Here is a 19,328-nt window from a genome sequence, read left to right as displayed (position 1 = left end):
TGATCAGAGGAATGAAGGCTTACATTGGTCAACACCGACTTCTCTACAGCTGCGAGAACAGACACATATTAATCATGAAACTATTGTTCCCACTGCGTGGCTCTGCTTGTGTTTGGTTTCTGAGAGTTTCAATAACACTCCACTAATACACGACTGATTTTCAGAAACCTGTGGGATTAAAGCAAGATTTTTACCATGGGAAAGAAAATGTGTTTTAGGGAAGGGAAAGTCCAACTGGCTTGCCTTTTTAAGTTCAATGTTGTCAAGGGAAAGAAGGAAAGAAAACAGACTACAAAAATATTTAAGTGCCGACAATTATACTCTAGATCAGGGGTGTCAAACTCAAGGCCCGGGGGCCAAATCCGGCCCGCGACTTCATTTCATGTGGCCCCACAAGAGCAAAGAATATAATATGTTTATTATACGGTTACATGCCGCTTTACAGAAGCACATTGCGCATAAACTACATGTCCCACAATGCATCTCAAATATGACTTTTTTCTCGGAATTTGACTTTTTTTTCTCAAAATGTTACCTTTTTTTCAGAATTTCACTTAATTTTTGTAGTTTTTCCAGAATTTGACTTTTCTTTTTAAATCATTTTGTGACATGCACACTGAAGAGACTTGCAATTGTTTGCCCTATACTTCTGCTTTCAGACGTAGTTAATTATGAAGTAATTAACCTATCCGATAATAATCCAATGAAGAGGAAATAATGTTATATAATAAATGATTTTATATATATTAAATATTTATATATTTATTCTTATATAGTGTTATATATCAAACTGGCCCTTTGAGTGCAACTATGATGCTAATGTGGCTCGAGTTGAAATTGAGTTTGACACCCCTGCTCTAGATAGAATTATCACTGCTCAGTAAAGTGAACATGTTCTCCCCCTTCATTTCAGTTACATAAAGTAATTTCAGAGGCAAAACTGTAATTAATAAACAACAAACATATTTATGAAAAGGAAAATAATCAGTTTATATACAAATGTCAGAAAAACATTTGCCAAATGAGAAAAATAAATGATTGAACTCCAGATTGGGCACATCATAAACTGGTTCCCCAACTCTTTGTATCTACATTATATGAAGACTGCATTGACTACATTGTAACACTGCCACATGCATCTTTTAAGAGTTTTTCTTAAATAACCATTGAATAAAATCAATGTAAATATAAAATGTGCCAGTTTTGCACATACGGTAAATCTTAAAACAACAAGAATAACAAGCAGTAAATGCAGACTAGCTGTCAGGCACATAAATGTGTCTGCTTGCACACTGTAATGTTTTACAGATCCTGACACACCACTAAACTATAAGGTGCGTTGCATTGCTCAGTCACAGCGGTTGGCATGAATGATTACAGTAAAGGTATCATGTGTGTGAACCTCATTTGTGTGTACTGTATGTCTGCGAAGAATATGTTTCTATCCCTGTTCTTTTTATAAATCAATGCATACTTTGATGGCATTCAGAGTTTGTGATGTCAGCATGTACGCCAAAAGACAAACCTGACCTTGCCAAGGGAAAATTATTTTTTATTTCAAGACCTCTGTACTATTTTAGAGCTAAAGAGTCTCCAGGCAGTCAGGCAGGTAAACATTGGAGTTCATGAACATGGGCAGAAAATATAAAATACAATCTACTTTGGCTCTCAGTATTTTAGTGAGTTATAAAAATATAAGGCCTTTCAGAGAGAACCGTTTAAGTCTATATAACAAACGTGAAACTTTGCCTAAAATAAATTTCGTATTAAAGAATAAAATGATCCTTACTAACACAGTTTTTCAGCAGCACACTGTGAACAAATGGTCTGATATTTGTTTTGCCAGACCAGAGGGAGGCAGTCATGTATCAAGTATTATCACTAGTGGAAGATGTTATGAGAGCAGTTCAGACCCTTCATATGAATGGTGACTGGGGAGATTGTTTTTTTTTTTTCAGTGGGTACATTTATGATGAAAATCTAAAATATTTAACACGAAAAAAACTGTAGATTCTGCATCACAACATTGTCATGGGAAAACATTACAATAATTAATGCAAACCATAATGCTAGACACCACCGACTGTCCTACATTGCAACACTTTTTTAATCCCCGTAATAAAACAACAGAACAGTGTTAATCTTTGATGGTGCCTTGAGAAAGTAATTAGTAAGAAGAAGGTTGGTTATAATGTCAATAGATTATAAAGTGAATTGTTCTGTGGATCGAGAGAGGGTTTCATTTAACATAAAAAGAAGGAAACAATTTAAATATTGTCACATCACAATTTAATCATGAGTTCTTAAGTGTGGTAAAGAACCTTTTCTTGAAGCTACAGGCCAAGGCCAGGCTGATTAAAGTATCTTTGGAACAAATAAGTAACATTGAGACAAACCAAACCAATTGATTGGCAACAGAGGATTATGTTTTAATCAGTTTGAAAATGTTAATAATTTACCAATTAAATTCTGTCATCTCATTCTGGCCTCACTCCTTTCCATTTCCACAAATGCTTCACTATATAACTGATACAAGAGAGAGTGTCAGAAACATGCAGCAAACTCCAGGCACTGAAGCCAAGGTGGTATTACATTGCTGAAGATCCCCAATGGCCACTGGCTTAAAAAAGCTGGCTTAAAAAAATAGTCAATCTACATAAATCCATGTAAATCAGTCCAATTTTAGAGCAGAAATACACATTTACAGCCTGATAAAAAAACAAACAGTTTCGGTCTATATTGCAAATGTGCCTGTTCATGACAACTGTGTGGGCAGATCATTTATATAGCATGTCCATTTTTCTTTTCTTGTTTTCGATCTTCCTACCAGAAATATTTACCATCCAACTTGTACTACAATAAGCTAAGTAAGTACCCACATATCTATTACTCATAGCAGCCCTCAACGATTCAAAACTTTAAGCATATCATTTTAACTTGCTATATAAATGATCTGCCCACACAGTTGTCATGAACAGGCACATTTGCAATATAGACCAAAACTGAATAGAGGGACTATCTTAGTTAGTCATTCAGGCATAGTGAATAATGAACAGGCGGGAGTAGAAAACGCAGCAGTTTGGATCTATATTGCAAATGTGCCTGTTCATGACAGCTGTGTGGGCAGATAATTTATATAGCATGTTAAAATGATATCTAGGCTTAAACTTCGTTGAGGGCTGCTATGAGTAATAGGTAGGTGGGTACTTACTTAGCTTATTGTAGTAAAAGTTGGATGGTAAATATTTCTGGTAAGAACATTGAAAACAAGAAAAGAAAAATGGATGGACAAAACAACCATGGCAATTAATATCCCAGCATACTTCCGACTGTAGGTTATGTTGTGTATTTAGCCTTTTTATGTTGCCAATGGTTTTTTTTAAGCCATAAATATTCTTTTTTTTTCTTTTTTTATGACAGAAGAGCATAACATTTAATAGAATAAAATAATAGTGAATCCCTGAGTCTACAAACGGTATTCTAAAGTAATCTGAAGGTGAGAAGAGTTTCTTTTTTTTAACTTTTAATTTTCAATACACTGGTATAGCGGATGATCTTATATACAAATGAAGACTCTTAGAAAGATAAGACTGAAGAATAGAGGGAATATCCTCATTCAGGCATAGTGAATAATTAACAGGCGGGATTAGAAAACGCATAGTGGAATCAGCAGTCAAGCAGAATCTGTGCTATGGATGAGGATGTATTCCTCTGTCGCATTAAGAGCAGCCTTTAAAAATGAAAAGTACAGCCATGTTGACTTGATGTGACGTATTTGGCACACAAATGCATTTGGCATTCAGCCCCTAAATGAATGAACATTGCAACAGTGATCAGAGAGACAGAGGTTTTACTGTATAGGGATGTGAGAGGGAGATCGAGTGGGCAGTATATCTGTGAATACTCTTCTTGACACTCAACTTAGATAGAATGAACAATGGGCTACCGAAATGTGTTACCAATGCTGATGCCTCTATAATCTTTCTCTGCACACTGGGTGCTTTTGTATTAAAAGAATAATACTGTAGCTTAATCAGGCAACAATTTTAGAGGCAAAGCAAACTCTAACCAGTGAGCATGTTTGAATGATTGGAGAAAACATTGCGATGATGTGTCCCACTTCCTGTTTACTTCTTTACTGCCAACTTTGTCACAGTCAAATGGTCAACAATGCATAGCATCAAATGCCACTAACAAAACTGAATAATAGTTAAAACTGTTCACTCCAAACATAAGAACGTGATGTGCCTATTCAGCTATATCACATTGTGACTCATGATGAGCAAGACAACTTAAATAAGTCATGTATTCATTTCGATTTGAAAGGTCACATGGCATTTAACCACGGGTTAGTATTCAGAATGGTTAGTCTTGTATTTGTTTTATTTAAAGCAGCAAATTAGTTATGACTTAAGAAATACAACGGTGATAGATTTATGTTTTATGTGCGATTAAACATTCACACAAATTAAATTATTTTCTTTCACATGCCAGATGTTAACTTCCATACATTGTACTGAACAACGATGAAGTCTGATATAGAGGCGGTGTACACATTTAACCTCTTCATATCTTCTACATTTACGCAAAGATTTAGATATTGTATGAGTGGCAAGTTATATCTGCACCTCTAAAATAATATGTTTTGTTTAATCATGCTTTCAACATATGATATACATGTCTGATGCCATAATACAATCCCTCACATTTACCTAGAACATAATGGGATTTTAGATGTGCATTAGACTCATCAACAAGATCTAGACCAGTATCTTCCAACAAGAATCAAATTCACCTTCAATATGATCTTAAAAGATCGATCAGATAATCAAAGACACTTACTTGCCATTTCAACTGGATCAATTGCCAAAGAGAGACAAGGCTCACCCCTTGTTTAAGTTGCCAATTTCATATATTTTCCACTTGAGTCCTGAACTGATGATTGATGTAATGCGAGGAAGTATTTTATTGACTGCAAAATGTTCACCCTTGGGTCTCTAACCGGTCTGTATCGATAGGCCTTTCTTTGGTTATATGGGCTTTCAGACTATCAATTGATAAGACAAAAACTAATATTTAGTTGCCTCCTAAATAAAATTATATAGGCTATATAATAATAAATAACATTACCACTATTATGTGTGTGCATGCTACCATGCTCGAAATAAAAGTGGAACATAAATATGTATAAAATATGACACAGACATGTTTTTTGTACTTTATATTACATCTAAATAATCCAGAAGCTGTATGTCAAACATCCAGTGGGATGTTTGACATACTGTCATGATGTAGACATGTTAGTGTTTTTCAACACTAACATGTATTCTGTGTATTCGTAACCATTTAAATATAAACTATCAAACACTAACTGATGACAAATTGGTTGACCAGTACCCCTGAAAAAATTTCTACTATACATACAAACACGTATATGCAAAGACACACACCCTTCCGATCCGGCTGGCAGGACAGATGGTGGCACTGGGTGATGCTGGAGGCCAAAGGGACAGCACACACACACACACACACACACACACACACACACACACACACACACACACACACACACACACACACACACACACACACACACACACACACACACACACACACACACACACACACACACACACACACACACACACACACACACACACACACACACACACACACACACACACACACACACACACACACACACACACACACACACACACACACACACACACACACACACACCCTTTCTTTCCCTGGTAACACAATGGGGCTGATGTATAATGTATTTGTTCAATGACTTGGTCACTGTTTGTCAAAAACAATTGCCATTTGAAATGAAAGTGTTCTCTACTCTCTCTCTCTGTGTGTGTGTGTGTGTGTGTGTGTGTGTGTGTGTGTGTGTGTGTGTGTGTGTGTGTGTGTGTGTGTGTGTGTGTGTGTGTGTGTGTGTGTGTGTGTGTGTGTGTGTGTGTGTGTCTGTACTGTGAATGTTTGTCAGGTATGCATGCATAATAAAAACCTTGCTGCATGTTTCTTTTCCTGTAGGATGCATTGTTGTTTTTGTCAGCCAGTTGCAGACAAAAGGAAAGTCAGAGAATGTGTATTTTCCAAATGCATATGAGGAAATATGAATGTACTGCGAGTGTATTATTCATGTGGCATCATTATGAATGGTGTTCACATGTCCTGAGAGCTTTCCACTCTGGCCACTCTGTTCTCGAAGCTTCTCTTAGCGAGGGAGGGGTGAACAAAGTGAGAGGAGAGAAAAAGAGACGGAGAGGTGCTGGTGGAATAGGAAGGGAGGTGAAAGAAGTTATGAGGGGTAGTAAAGGAAGGATGAGCAGAAGTGGAATGAGACCGGGAAACAGAGGCAGAGAAGGACAAATATAGAGAGAACGGGAGTGGGGAGGGGGATAGGAGATGAGGGGAACAGAGTGGGAGAGACAGGGAGTGGATGAGGAGGGAGGGAGGGAGGGATGCTGCTTTTTGGTGATAGCCCAGACTGAGACTGCAGGAGCAGACAGAGGCAAGAAGAACATCAATGAGAAACTTAGAAATTAAGAGAGCACAGCGGAGCGTTATCAAAGGGAGAACGGCAGTGACCCCATACAGGTAAAATATCAAACAGCTACAAACTAATTATGAAACATTTACATGATACACCTTGGATTCTAATAGTATTGTTAAATGAATAACAAGCTTAGGGCTTTTTCTTCAACGACAGCTGTCTCAAAGATTTCCTGGATGTGATAGAGGAGCAGTCAACCTGTCAAAGCATCCATCCATAAATCCATCGTTATCCCCCATCCAGCCCTCCATCCATCCATGTGCTTCCACTCACTCATCCATACAGTCTTCCCTTCTTTCTTCCAAGCTCCTCCTCTTGCTTCACTATCCATTTTACAATCATCTCTCAATTCCACCCACACACAAGCTTTTTCTCCACACCCCCCCCCCCCCCCTCTTCATCACCGTCCTCCTCCCTTCATATCTCCTCTGCTGTCACTTCCAAAGGTCCTGAGGGCAACTTTCTCTTTATTCATCTCCAAATATCCTTATTTCTCTCTTCTTTGTTTAACATTTACCACTTAAGATTTCATTTTCATTTGGTCTAGACTGTGACAAACATGTACTTGTAAAAGTGGAGGGGGAACAGAGAGGGGAATGATAAAATAATCTCTGACGTCAGCAATGGCAACTGCTGTCAGAATAGAAGAGACCACCTGTAATCAGCTGCTGTGTGAACACGGGCAAAAAATGACAAGCATTTAAAGGCAGACTTGTGCCTCTGTTGTGTGTCTCTCTTTCAATTGTGTCTCTCTGCTCGACTGTCTCTCCACAGGACATCCTTCCATCTACTCAGCGGCGTGCAGAGGTGTCATTTTGGTGCCTTGGACAAAGAGAAATGCTAAACAGATTCTGACGTGATGTTAGAGAGAAGAGTAAAAGAAAAAAGAAAAACAGAGGAACATTTTGCGAGCCTCTGGAGGGAGAAGGGAGGAGAGAGCAGTGTGAGTCAGAGCACAGCAGCTAGAATGCTTTCTAGTCAGCAAAGGGAGAGGTAGATGGAGATAGAGGAGCAATGAGAGAGATACAGCCTGAAAAAAGAGCAGCAGAGTGAAGCGGTCACCAGACAGAAGAACGACACCATGAGACAGAAGCAGCCACATTGGCATGCGGTGAGTGAGATATAGGCCAAGTGATTCAGTTTGCCAGAGGGAGAAGAAGGCAAGAAGAAGGTGATTCTGGAAAGTATAGGGTTTGACTGAAGACGGTTGAGGGAAGGTTAAATTAAGGTTGGCTGCAGGGTGGACAGTGGACATTGGATGACAGAAGGACAGGCTTAATGAAAAACGTGAGCAGCTCCAGGGCGAGGAGTCCTGAGTGACTGTTTCTTGCTACAGTGACTGAGGGAGCATTACTGAGGTTTGCATGTGGCAGGGCAAGGTTGTCCATAAAGAAGAACATGAGAAAGTAGGAGGGTTAAAATAGCAGAACAGATACAAGAAGAGAGAACAGATAGGTACAAGAAACATGGCCAGATAAAAGCAAACTTCGTCTGAAAGGAACATACCGCAAACCAGAGAACATGTCATCCAATGTACAGCATGTGGAAACTTTAACTGTGACAGAAACACAGCGAGAGGTTCCTGTTAAATATTGATGCTGACAGACCACTCTGGAACTGCTCGCTCCTTGCACCACAGAGGAGGAAACAGGAGGAAGAAACAGAGCGGCTATTTCGTTCTAACGGATTTGTCTTACGTTTTTTTACGGAGATTGAAAAAACTACAGAGAGAGGAACTGGACCTTCTGCTTGTGTGGGGAGAACAAGAAAGAAGTACATTTGGGACATCATTGAAACTACGTAAGGATCAGAACAATACTTTTCTATGAGAACAAGAACCAACTCTGGCTGATAAATTCAAATGTATATTTTGGATTGACATGCTGATGCCTTGACAAACACCCTTAGAAGATCACTGCCAGATGAAAGGAGCCAAAGAGAGCTGAAGCATTCATAAATGTTTCCTACTTTTATTTTTTCCTTCACTGATTGGAAATGTTCCAACTATCTTGAAAATGGCCTCATTACAGAGATTTAGCCAGTGGAGGACTGCTGTCATGTCTTGAGGATATATCAGTGTGGAAACGCTTTGATGTGCATCAACACGCAGGATCCTTAAATTGGAAGGAGGACGTACACTTTGTATTTGTCTACATAACTACATAGAATGATTCTCCAACTTCTAATTAGGAAAGAGACTTCCTAAAGTCTGACCTAAATCACAGATTCTCCAAAAATCACGATATCAATGAAGAAAGACGCAACACCACAGTCTCTGTTCAGCTGCGGATAGACCTGCTGCAGATTCATGTGTGTGTGTGTGTGTGGCTGCGTGGGGGTATAAGGACTGTCAAGGAGCTCAGCTGTGTTTGTGCGTATGTTTGTGTGGGTGTGGATGTAGAGGTGTGCGCGAGCCCAGCTGTGTCGAAGTGCATTTTCAAAGGATTGCCCGGAGCTTTTGAGTGAGTGTGTGTCGCCTGGATTCTCCCCACCAGCGACAGAGCTGGACCTGAACAACAGTGGTGAGACGGGGGACAGGGAGGGGGAGGAGGAGGAGAAGAGGGAGGTGAAAGGAACCAACTGGACAGATGAGAAAAAACAACTGACAACATGCTTGGATAAAGAGAAGGAAAAAGGGAGTTTTCGGCTGCCCCACTGGTGCAATGTGTGGTGAGTAAACATTTATCCGCCGTCGTGGCTTCCATGTGTCTCTGCTTATGTGTGAGTGCATGTATATCCACCAATCATATCGCATCATATTCCCACCAGAATGTTGGCCAAGGTCAAAGGTGAGAGGTTACTTGGGGAGTTAGGGATCAGGAGTATTAGGATAGGTCCCATTTTTGGATGCAGGATATGTCATCTTCACATAATAGGTTGGTCCAGTTGGATGAGTCCTTTTTCCTTCCTCTGATTCACACATTTATTGTAACCACATTGTCCAGTAGGTCACGTGAAATAGAGCTTTTCACCGGAAAGAAACTGACCCCTGTTTCAGTACCCATACTATCATACTATTTCGTATGCTAGAGAAAGATTTATTACGTCCCAATACATATTAAATGCAATATGCCAATACTACCAGATTATTCTAGTGCATCCGGTCGCTTTTTACAAAGTAGTATGCCCCAATAGTTTACATATTGCATGCAACAATACAAACTTATTTAATTAAATATTATCAGCTAAAAAAACAAAGTTATTTAAGCTCTTCAGAGACTTCTGCATTTTGACATTCTGAAACCTCTCCGGTATGAATATTAAACAATGCCTTTCCACTAGTAATCAATGTATTGGGCATGACAGAGTTTATGCTTGCCTAGCAATAACCTACTGCCGGCAGTCTTCATTAATAATTTATTGATTGATTTTTATCGTAGTATTTGTAGTCTTGGACCAATCACAGTATCAAGAGAATTCTACTGTCAGAGAACTCAACTCTACTAATAAAAGTAACGTTAGTGTGTAACTGGTTAGAATATGGCCAGTTAAAATGATACTGAAATCAGAGATATGGGCGCCCTGCCCTCCTCATGAACTCATTATTGCCTTTGGATCATAGGGAGGAAGGATTTGAATTGCTTTGAATAATTTGGCAGGCAGAAAGTGCTTGGAGCCTGGGTTTGTGTGAGAAATGCATTTGATATCATAGCGGTGAATGCATCACCTACTACAAGGCAATGCCATGACTTTCTCATAGTTTTGCAAGAGTTTTCCATCTGAGAACCTCTCAAAGCTTCATGATTAGAACATATTTGATAAAGTATTCAGTGTTGAAATGGAAATGGTTATCTTATTACATCGTATGTTTGTAGAAGTAGCAACCAATAGCTAAACAAACAAAACCAAACACACTTTTTCTCCTTAACAGTGTCACTTTTCCGTTGCTATATGAATACAGCCCATTATGGAGTCACGCTGTCTCACATTAAGCACATTCCTCCTCTCTTCCCGTCTTGTTCCTCACATACAAGTACACACTATGAAAACACACGTGCCCAAAAGCAGAGGAAGCGGGGCCGTGGCTGAGGAAAAATGACAGTTGCTTCATGGCCGTTGGCTTCATATTCAAGCAGCGCCGGCCAGCCGAGCTCGCAATGAGGCCGAGGGACGCTCAAGTGTCATATGGATCTGCTTCCAACACCATCATTCAGTGCATCGGCTTAGAGCTTAGTGTGTGTGTGTGTGTGTGTGTGTGTGTGTGTGTGTGTGTGTGTGTGTGTGTGTGTGTGTGTGTGTGTGTGTGTGTGTGTGTGTGTGTGTGTGTGTGTGTGTGTGTGTGTGTGTGTGTGTGTGTGTGTGTGTGTGTGTGTGTGTGTGTGTGTGTGAGTCAAGAAGAGACTCAGAAAGATAGGGACTTTGTGAATGTTTGTACGACGTGCAGTAAACCGCTGCCTTATTGCTCACCTTGCAAAATGTATCTTTATCAAAATACAGTAGCCCACAAAAGCTCTCTCTGTTAGCATATCTACAAGTTTGTAATTTATCTGCAAGGAATTAATGAGTGTCTATATTGTAACACAGCCATTACATCACTGATTGAGACTTTCTGTGAAGTCAATAACATTGATCAATGACTCCAATCATTTCCTGAAATTCGTCCTTTGATCACTCCTGGATAGACAAGGTACCCTGCACTACAACATGGAACTCAATTTGTTGATATTGCAATACACATCATTGGTAATGTGCAGTGCTTAGCAAAACTCAAATACTTTGGCGGGTTAAAGTTGAAATGGTCCGATTTCTGACCTCAAAGGAAATGATACAATAAGATAAAGCACCTACGTAAGTGTTCTTAAAGTTGGAACTTTACACGTATTGACATCAAAGTTACAAAGTTGGTTAAAAAAAGGTTTTAGACGTTGGGATCCATCTGAAATATTTTCTTTGTTTTCTCATATCATGACAAATTGCAGATGTTTTTAGTTATGCAATCACGCTTCTTTTATTCATATTTTAATCATTTTTCTTTAGATTTTGTGTCGCCTGTTACTCTTTTATTTTGCTTTTGTGTGTTGCAAAACTTGGAAGGGTTACAGAATATCATATTACCATCAAGAAGAGGTTGAGTAATGAAACATGAATTATTTCGTTTACTTTTTGCTGGCCCGATGATTTCTAACAGCTGCATGCCGGACAGGTGACATGCTGGTGGCTGTGGGGAATACAATTACATTTGTGGTTGTCAAAACTACCATCACCCATGCTAGGAATGTGAATATAATTGCAGGGTAGATAAAGAAATGAGATGTAACAGCAGTCTTCTTGTTTTAGGGCTTGGATTTTTATTCCATATGAAATCTTTTGACAGATTATGGTAATCCGCCAATACTAATAATTACCCGCTTGGAAAACATACATTGCTTACCATTAAATAATTTATACAGCTACTACACCAAGACAAATTCCTCTTATGTGTTAACCTAATTGGCAATAAACCTGTTTCTGATTATGATTATGACAGTGAATTACAATCAGTGTGCTTTGTCAGTGGCTCATTATCAGCATTGGAGTCAGTGCCAGTCAGTTCTGGTGAATGGAAAGAGGACATTAGGTAATGATTTGAATGTGAATTAGGTTAACACAAGTGGATTATTTCAAATGTATACATATATTCAATTCCTGTGGGTAAAAGAAGAGTATGCAAAAGATTGAGGTTTTCTTGCAGGAAAGAATTGCAGCTATTTGAGACTTTACAAAGTAATCAAACGCATACACGCTCAAACCGATCTCTTATCTCTTCTGTCTCCAACATATTTTATTCAATGCTTTATCTCCAACAATCTGAATCCTTATTTATCTCTATGGTTTATAATTCATATACTTCAATGATTGTATCTCTACTACTACTGTTTAGTGAAGTTTGTTGCTCAACAGATCACCGATTGTAGCCATGCCTCATACTGCTCATACCCCTCTTTTAAATTCTGCTTTAAATTGAACGTCTGCTGCTAGCCACGCCCCTTTGTGGCGTCACGCAGCTTTCCCCTGCTAGAGAGAGACTTCTACCGGGAGATATCAGCTAAACGCTGCGGTGATTAAAGGCCATGTTATGCTCCCAACCACTTCAAGCTTTATTTCTGAAACAGTATGGAGCTCAAACCTTTCTCTCTCGCAGGGTTTACCACGAGGACATTACCTTAAGGTCCCATGTCATGCTTTTCCGGTTATTACCCCTTCCCCTTGTGTGTTATGTAGGTTTTTATGCATGTAAACGGTCTGCAGAGTCACAAACCCTCAAAGTACACCCTGCAGCGAGTAAAACTCTAACACAGAAAATACCTGTCTATGCTGCCCCAGAACGCCTCATTGGAGATTTCTCATTTTCCATGGTTTTCTACCTGGGTACAGTGACGTGCCCATACCCAGATGGACCCATTGGCCCAAATGGACCAATCCGTGGAGCCACACACACACACACACACACACACACACACACACACACACACACACACACACACACACACACACACACACACACACACACACACACACACACACACACACACACACACACACACACACACACACACACACACACACACACAAAACTGCTTGTTAGCACTCCCCTTTTTCTTTTTAGAGATGTGGGTACGGAGGAAATGAGAGAGGGTTTTGTTTTCTGACACTTTGTGAGTTCCCTGACACACCGGGGACACATTTATGTATAAAATACATTAAAAAGTGCATTTTGCATGATAAGTCCCTTTTAGACTTTTAGAATTAACTGATAAAACCCACTTACTGTGTGATGCAAACCTATAGTTATGTTAGCCACCTGTGTGTTTGTGACACTAACCCGGGGATGTACGGTCTGTGTATGTGTGATAGTCAATTTGTTGGATTGGGTCTGAAATTAGAGAAGGCGACTTTTCTTTCTGTTGTATCCTCCTCGCTGCCTGGGGGCTACTTTGCTGAGAGGGAAGCTTGTGGTAGCTCCAGTTGGAGGGCCTCCAGTTGGTGGTTGTGATGTCTGATCCAGCCAAGAGTTGCCTTGGATCAGACTCCAGGCAGTGGGGTTTACGTTGGCTGGGGGTCCATCTCCTGGAGCCGCCCTGCTGGGGTCATTTTCTCGTCTCTGCCATTGTTCATTCAATCCAGTTGACACATTTTCAGAACGTTCAGAAATCCACTCCCATCAAAGTGATTGACAAACCTTTGGGGTTGCCCCAGTCCTTTGACCCCTGACCGAGTGAAGACTGAACACTTCAGTGACTCACCATTGCATCATAAAAGTAATTACAAGACGGAAGGGCAGGGGCTAGCTGCTTATCATGCTCATGTGAGTAGATATCTCAAAACAATACATCAAACATCTTCAAATTCTATGGATAATGTTTGTTCGTTTAGATAAACTACCAAACTAAAATGTTGGCCATATCTCATGTACTAGACCTTTAACAGTCCATCTTTATGCTCACTCTCTATCGGTCTTATATTCGAGCATCTATCTTTCTATCACTCCATCTAGACATAGAGCTGGCTATTTGGACCATACTCAAAACAGTGAAGGTGTGTAGAAACACATCTTGTGATTAAGTCAATCCACACATTAACTGTAGAAGATTGCAGTTGTGTTCGAAAAAAAACGAATTTTCTTCTGAAATAAATGCAATTCAAAATCCCCGTGTCAGATAAAATCAAACCTTATACTTTACTGACTTTCTTTCCCTTGAGGAAGGCTTCTCAGTCAGTGCTTAAACACAGCATTTTCATTGCGCTCCAAATAGCTCCATCCTTTGAAATCTTAAAACCTTAAAATCCAACATTTTGTTGATGAGGCTTTTTGGGAGCATTACACAGCCGCAGAGGAAGCAATAAGTGTGCAATGAAGGGCAACATAATCCTTCAAGAACATTAAACTCCTTATGTCTGCACAGATTAGAGCTTACTAGCTATTTCATGAGTTTACACAACTGCTCACATTTTCAAAAATGAATATTACTAAAACATAACTTTCTAAAGAAAATATTATAACAAATGACTTCTTAAATCAATCTTGTCTTCCTTGTGTAATATCATAGGCTCATATTTTCACTCTAGGTGTTTCCTTGAGATGACCCCGTTAGTGAGTGTAACCTCTCAGACTTCCAGAGTAATCTGCAGATGGACCATCTGTAGGGGATTCATATCACACCCTATATAAATGAACTTGACAGCGAAACAAGCAGAGTAACTATCTGCACCAATAATGATGAATATTATGCATGAGTGTCATGGGGCAGACCACAGCGCATTGCTCATTCAGCAAGGAAGACGTTTTTGAATTCCCCAGAGCTACACTCTGTGTTTCTACTGCACTGGAGTATGTCATCAGTGTGGTTTAAAAACAGACTAAGAATTATATTGGATTTTGGAAGCTTTAAGTACACATTTTCCTAAAACACCTTATTTGCATGAAGAATAAAAGCATGAAGAATAAAAGCCAACCCCTTAAATTCAAATGGGCAAACATGTCATTGATTGAGCTGCTGCTGTTCATTTCTCTTTGTTTTCTTGAAGAGAGGGAAGGAGGGTGAACAAAAACTAATAGAAGTGAAAGAGAGTGTTTTCTGGGAGTAACTGTTGTCTGAAGTCTAGCTTGTGACTGGATAGTAGATGCTGCAGTTGTATTGTAAAAGAATATGCATTTGGTAAAAATATGTAGTATGTGTGATAATTCATGCTTGTTCTTTAACTCTAGAAGACACTGACAACACTGACAATTTACAAACATTAATGTTGAAACTAATCAATTCAACCTCAACCTTCAAGTCGAATAAGTACAAGGACACAACGTATTATAATTTAAGAAAACCTAAACAAAAGCAAATGTCACAAGGTCATAGTAGACTGTTTAAAGGCAAGTGAAAAATACAAATCTGTTGATGTAAAATCCTGCTGCAATCCACATACATTATTTGGAAGCAGTTTATTTTCCGTAGAGTATTTTGCTTTTGGTCAACTTAAAGTAAAGTACGCAATAAAGCTTGACCTGCAGTTTTGTCTTGAAAGGGTTGTGTCCTTGGCTGCTGTGGAACTCAACATTGGAGGGGTTCAGTTTCATGCTATGGATTAATTGGAGAAAATCTAGTGGCCAATTGTTTTCCCCCACACCTACAAAGAGTGAAAATATAACTGCAATCCAATTTGCAGTTGACAGTAACCAATCCTCTTATATTGTAAAAAGCATGTTAAACTGTTATAGCATACCTTCATTACAACACCACTGGCAGTCATAGTCAACTTCTGAACGTATGATATTTCCTCTATTGGATTTCCCCTTTGTTTTGTCATCTTCTCTATATTTTATTTACATGCAGCACTAAATGTTGAGGTGTGCCATGCATTCCCTCTGATTGGGTTGGAAATAATCATGTTACACTGTTGAATGGCTAAGCTGCATCAAAATATATTGCCAAGTCCCTGTCCTTACTTTACATATACACCCACACACACCCACACAACTTCAGGGGACATTACATTGACTAACATGCATTTCCCAGAGACTTATCCTAACCTTACTGATTCCATTGGGACGAGCTCCATACACCTCCACACACACACACACACACACACACACACACACACACACACACACACACACACACACACACACACACACACACACACACACACACACACACACACACACACACACACACACACACACACACACACACACACACACACACACACACACACACACACACACACACACACACCTCGAGAGACCCTGGATTGGGGAGATCTGCTTCTTAACATACTCTGCTGCCTTAACGTGGTTCAGCCCCGTCCTGCACTTTTTAACCAGTCTTTTAAAACGGGCTTGTCCTCATAGAGCTTTTATAATGCTTTTAAAAGGGTTTTTATAAGGTCTTGTGTTTTTTTTCTTATGTTTTTTTTAAAATGCCTATTTTACCGAGAGCCACTGCACCACGCCCAATAAAAAAACTGTAGAACAACAAGTGGACAATACTGTAAAGCAGACATAGGTGAAATTGAAATGGATGCTTCCAAATCCACACAGCGGCCGGCCGTTCCAGCTAACTATGGGTCGTCACTTCACAAAGATGCCGCTTCACGTTACTGTTGATAGACATATGGTTTTGTGTTTGTATACTGTTTCATACAACTTTTGCACTGATAGGTTGACTGTAGCCTGGCACAAGCAGATTAAGAAACAGACGATGCACTTGACAAAATTAGCCAAGGTAACTGACTAGTGGACCTAAATGTGAAGAGTTCAGTGTAGTGGAAATCTCACATCCAATGGAAAGACCAGGAGATGTTCTTATTTTAGCACAAAAAGAGATATAAATACACACACGTTCAGAGTCCTCATCCTAACCTCGCTATCTCTGTTCGCTCCCAAACTGTCACAGAACACATAATACAACAATCAGCTTCAAACTTCATTCATTTTTAACAGACAGCACTGATCACGCATCACCACTAACAGAGGAAGGTTAAGTATGTAGAGAGAAAGTGGTGACTAAAGACTGGTAGGACATTTACATCATCAATAGTGATTGAATAGTATTTATCTATTGAAAAAGGTACAGTTAAAAGATACTCCAGGATGTTGTCACATGGGTTTTGTCTTGGACCAGTTGGAGTTGTAATTTGGTCAATGGTTAAAGAAGTGATCAGAAAACACAATGAACATTTAATTTAATTATTCACAGACTCAGATGCTCAGATGAATGCAGGGAAATCTTTAGAACTAAAAAGTTGTTTGTGTGCAAGTGTTTGGGAAAGAGAGGGATCGTTTTTCAGCTACTCATAAACACTGAACATGTTTTATTCTCTTCTGCATATCTTTTTTACCAGACTTTCTCCTCTGTTTAATGTCAACTTTGTCTGTCTCCAAATCCAGGCGTCACGCCCTGTGGGGGTGGGGTTCTTTGATGGTAACCATGGTCCCCGGGAGCCGCTACGTCTGCAGCACTCACGCTAGAGAGGAAGACCCCCAGAACGACCGCGAGGAGAGAATTTTAGCCATGCTGGGCATTATTGGGACCATCCTCAACCTTTTAGTGGTCATTTTTGTCTACATTTACACCACTGTCACCTAAGCTTTTCTACAAGAACTTCAACGAGAGCTGTTGAGCCTGTCCCTCACTCTTCTCTTTCCTGCCGTCCTCCTCTTTATTTATATACTAAAGAGGGTTTGATTATTCAGAGTGAGCAGTACGATGTGAGGATCATTGTCAGTGTGTTAAGCTGGATAGAAGCCATATTTATCTAGACCTGCATCACTGCTTATCTCTTCAGACAGCTCTGCTTTGTTGGCTTAAGCCTGCTGCCAATCACAGAGCAGTAGCTGCAGGTGGAGTTATATGCTCACTCACACAGCTTCGATTCTTGAACTGCATTTCCAATTTTTTCAGGCCAATTACCCAAATGTATATGACTGGTGTCCATTCTGCTTATCGTCACATGTATCTGTATTTATATAACTGGGTCAAACTGTCTTCGGTCTGATGGTGATCATATTTGACTGTGTTCTGTCCAAATATCTTCTGTTTTGTGACTTAACATGTTAAAGTGTGTCTTTTGATAATCAAGCTACTCTGACATTTAGGATTGTATCACTGCCAGTTAAATATATCTAAAATGTTTGACAAACAATGCACATTAGAGTTAACTTGACAAATTGAGTGGTTAGGGAGATAATACAATATAAACCTGGTTAAAAGCGAACAAAACTGCCAAGTAAACTATTAACGGAGGAATTGAAGCCAATATACTTGTGAGAACCCTTAAATATACTTGAATAGAACCTTTATACAACAATACAGATAATCACTCGCACACATTAATAAATACTATTTTCTGTACTTAGTAGTGACTGTAAAAGTTTTACATGGACCTGACGTGTCCTCACCTGAGCACCCCAGAGGAGAGATTCCTGGCTGTGCTGGGTGTCATCGGCATCGTACTCAACCTTGTGCTCCTCCTCTTTGTCTACTTATACACCTCCACTTAAAATATATTCCTAAACACATATTCAGTTATGAGATCATCTTGCCACACCTAACAGCACCAGTACCTTAGAGTACACTGTTCAACCACATCTGTATATATTGTACCTAAGCACACTGCGGTTAACATTTGTAGTACTTTGCAAGAACATATATAATAGAAATACACATGAATGATTTACCTTTTTTTAAATGTGTATCCTACAGTTGGTGTTTTTCTATATTGTGATCGTTCTCATGTGTGCATGATGAGTTGTTAACTTTTGCTTGTAGTTCTTTCAAATGTATACCTCTATCAGGATTTGACCAAAACACCTGATAAATGACTGCCATTTCTTAAAGTTATTCTGTTTATTCTACAGGCTTATTGATGTTATAAAAAAAAGCAGAGACATGGAACTGGGTGGTGTTAATGATTCAATCTGTGAAGAGTCTCATCACACCATCAAAGATCCCTCTTTTCTGGTGTCATGTTACTGTGATTGGATCCGTAAAGCCTGCACGGAGCAGCAGTGGAGAAGGCAGAATGTGAAACTAAGAACATTTCGCACAAACCAGGACAGCGATATGTTGCGGTGTAACACAAAGGAATACGGCCACAAACAAATCAGATTGAGCCGGTGTGGATTGTTTGGAAAAAGAAGAGATAAAGCCTCTGCGCAAGTCCTTACCATCTGTGTTGAAACTCATAAATGCACAACAAACTCTTTGGGATTGGGTTATAGTATTTCCCCTAGAGCTGCATGTCACTATGGATATGAGTTTAGGTCTAAGCACTGTGCGTCTAATGG

The sequence above is a fragment of the Notothenia rossii genome (genome assembly GCF_949606895.1).
Source record: "Notothenia rossii genome assembly, chromosome: 4".
Classification (NCBI taxonomy): Eukaryota; Metazoa; Chordata; class Actinopteri; order Perciformes; family Nototheniidae; genus Notothenia; species Notothenia rossii.
This window is presented reverse-complemented; position numbering follows the sequence as displayed.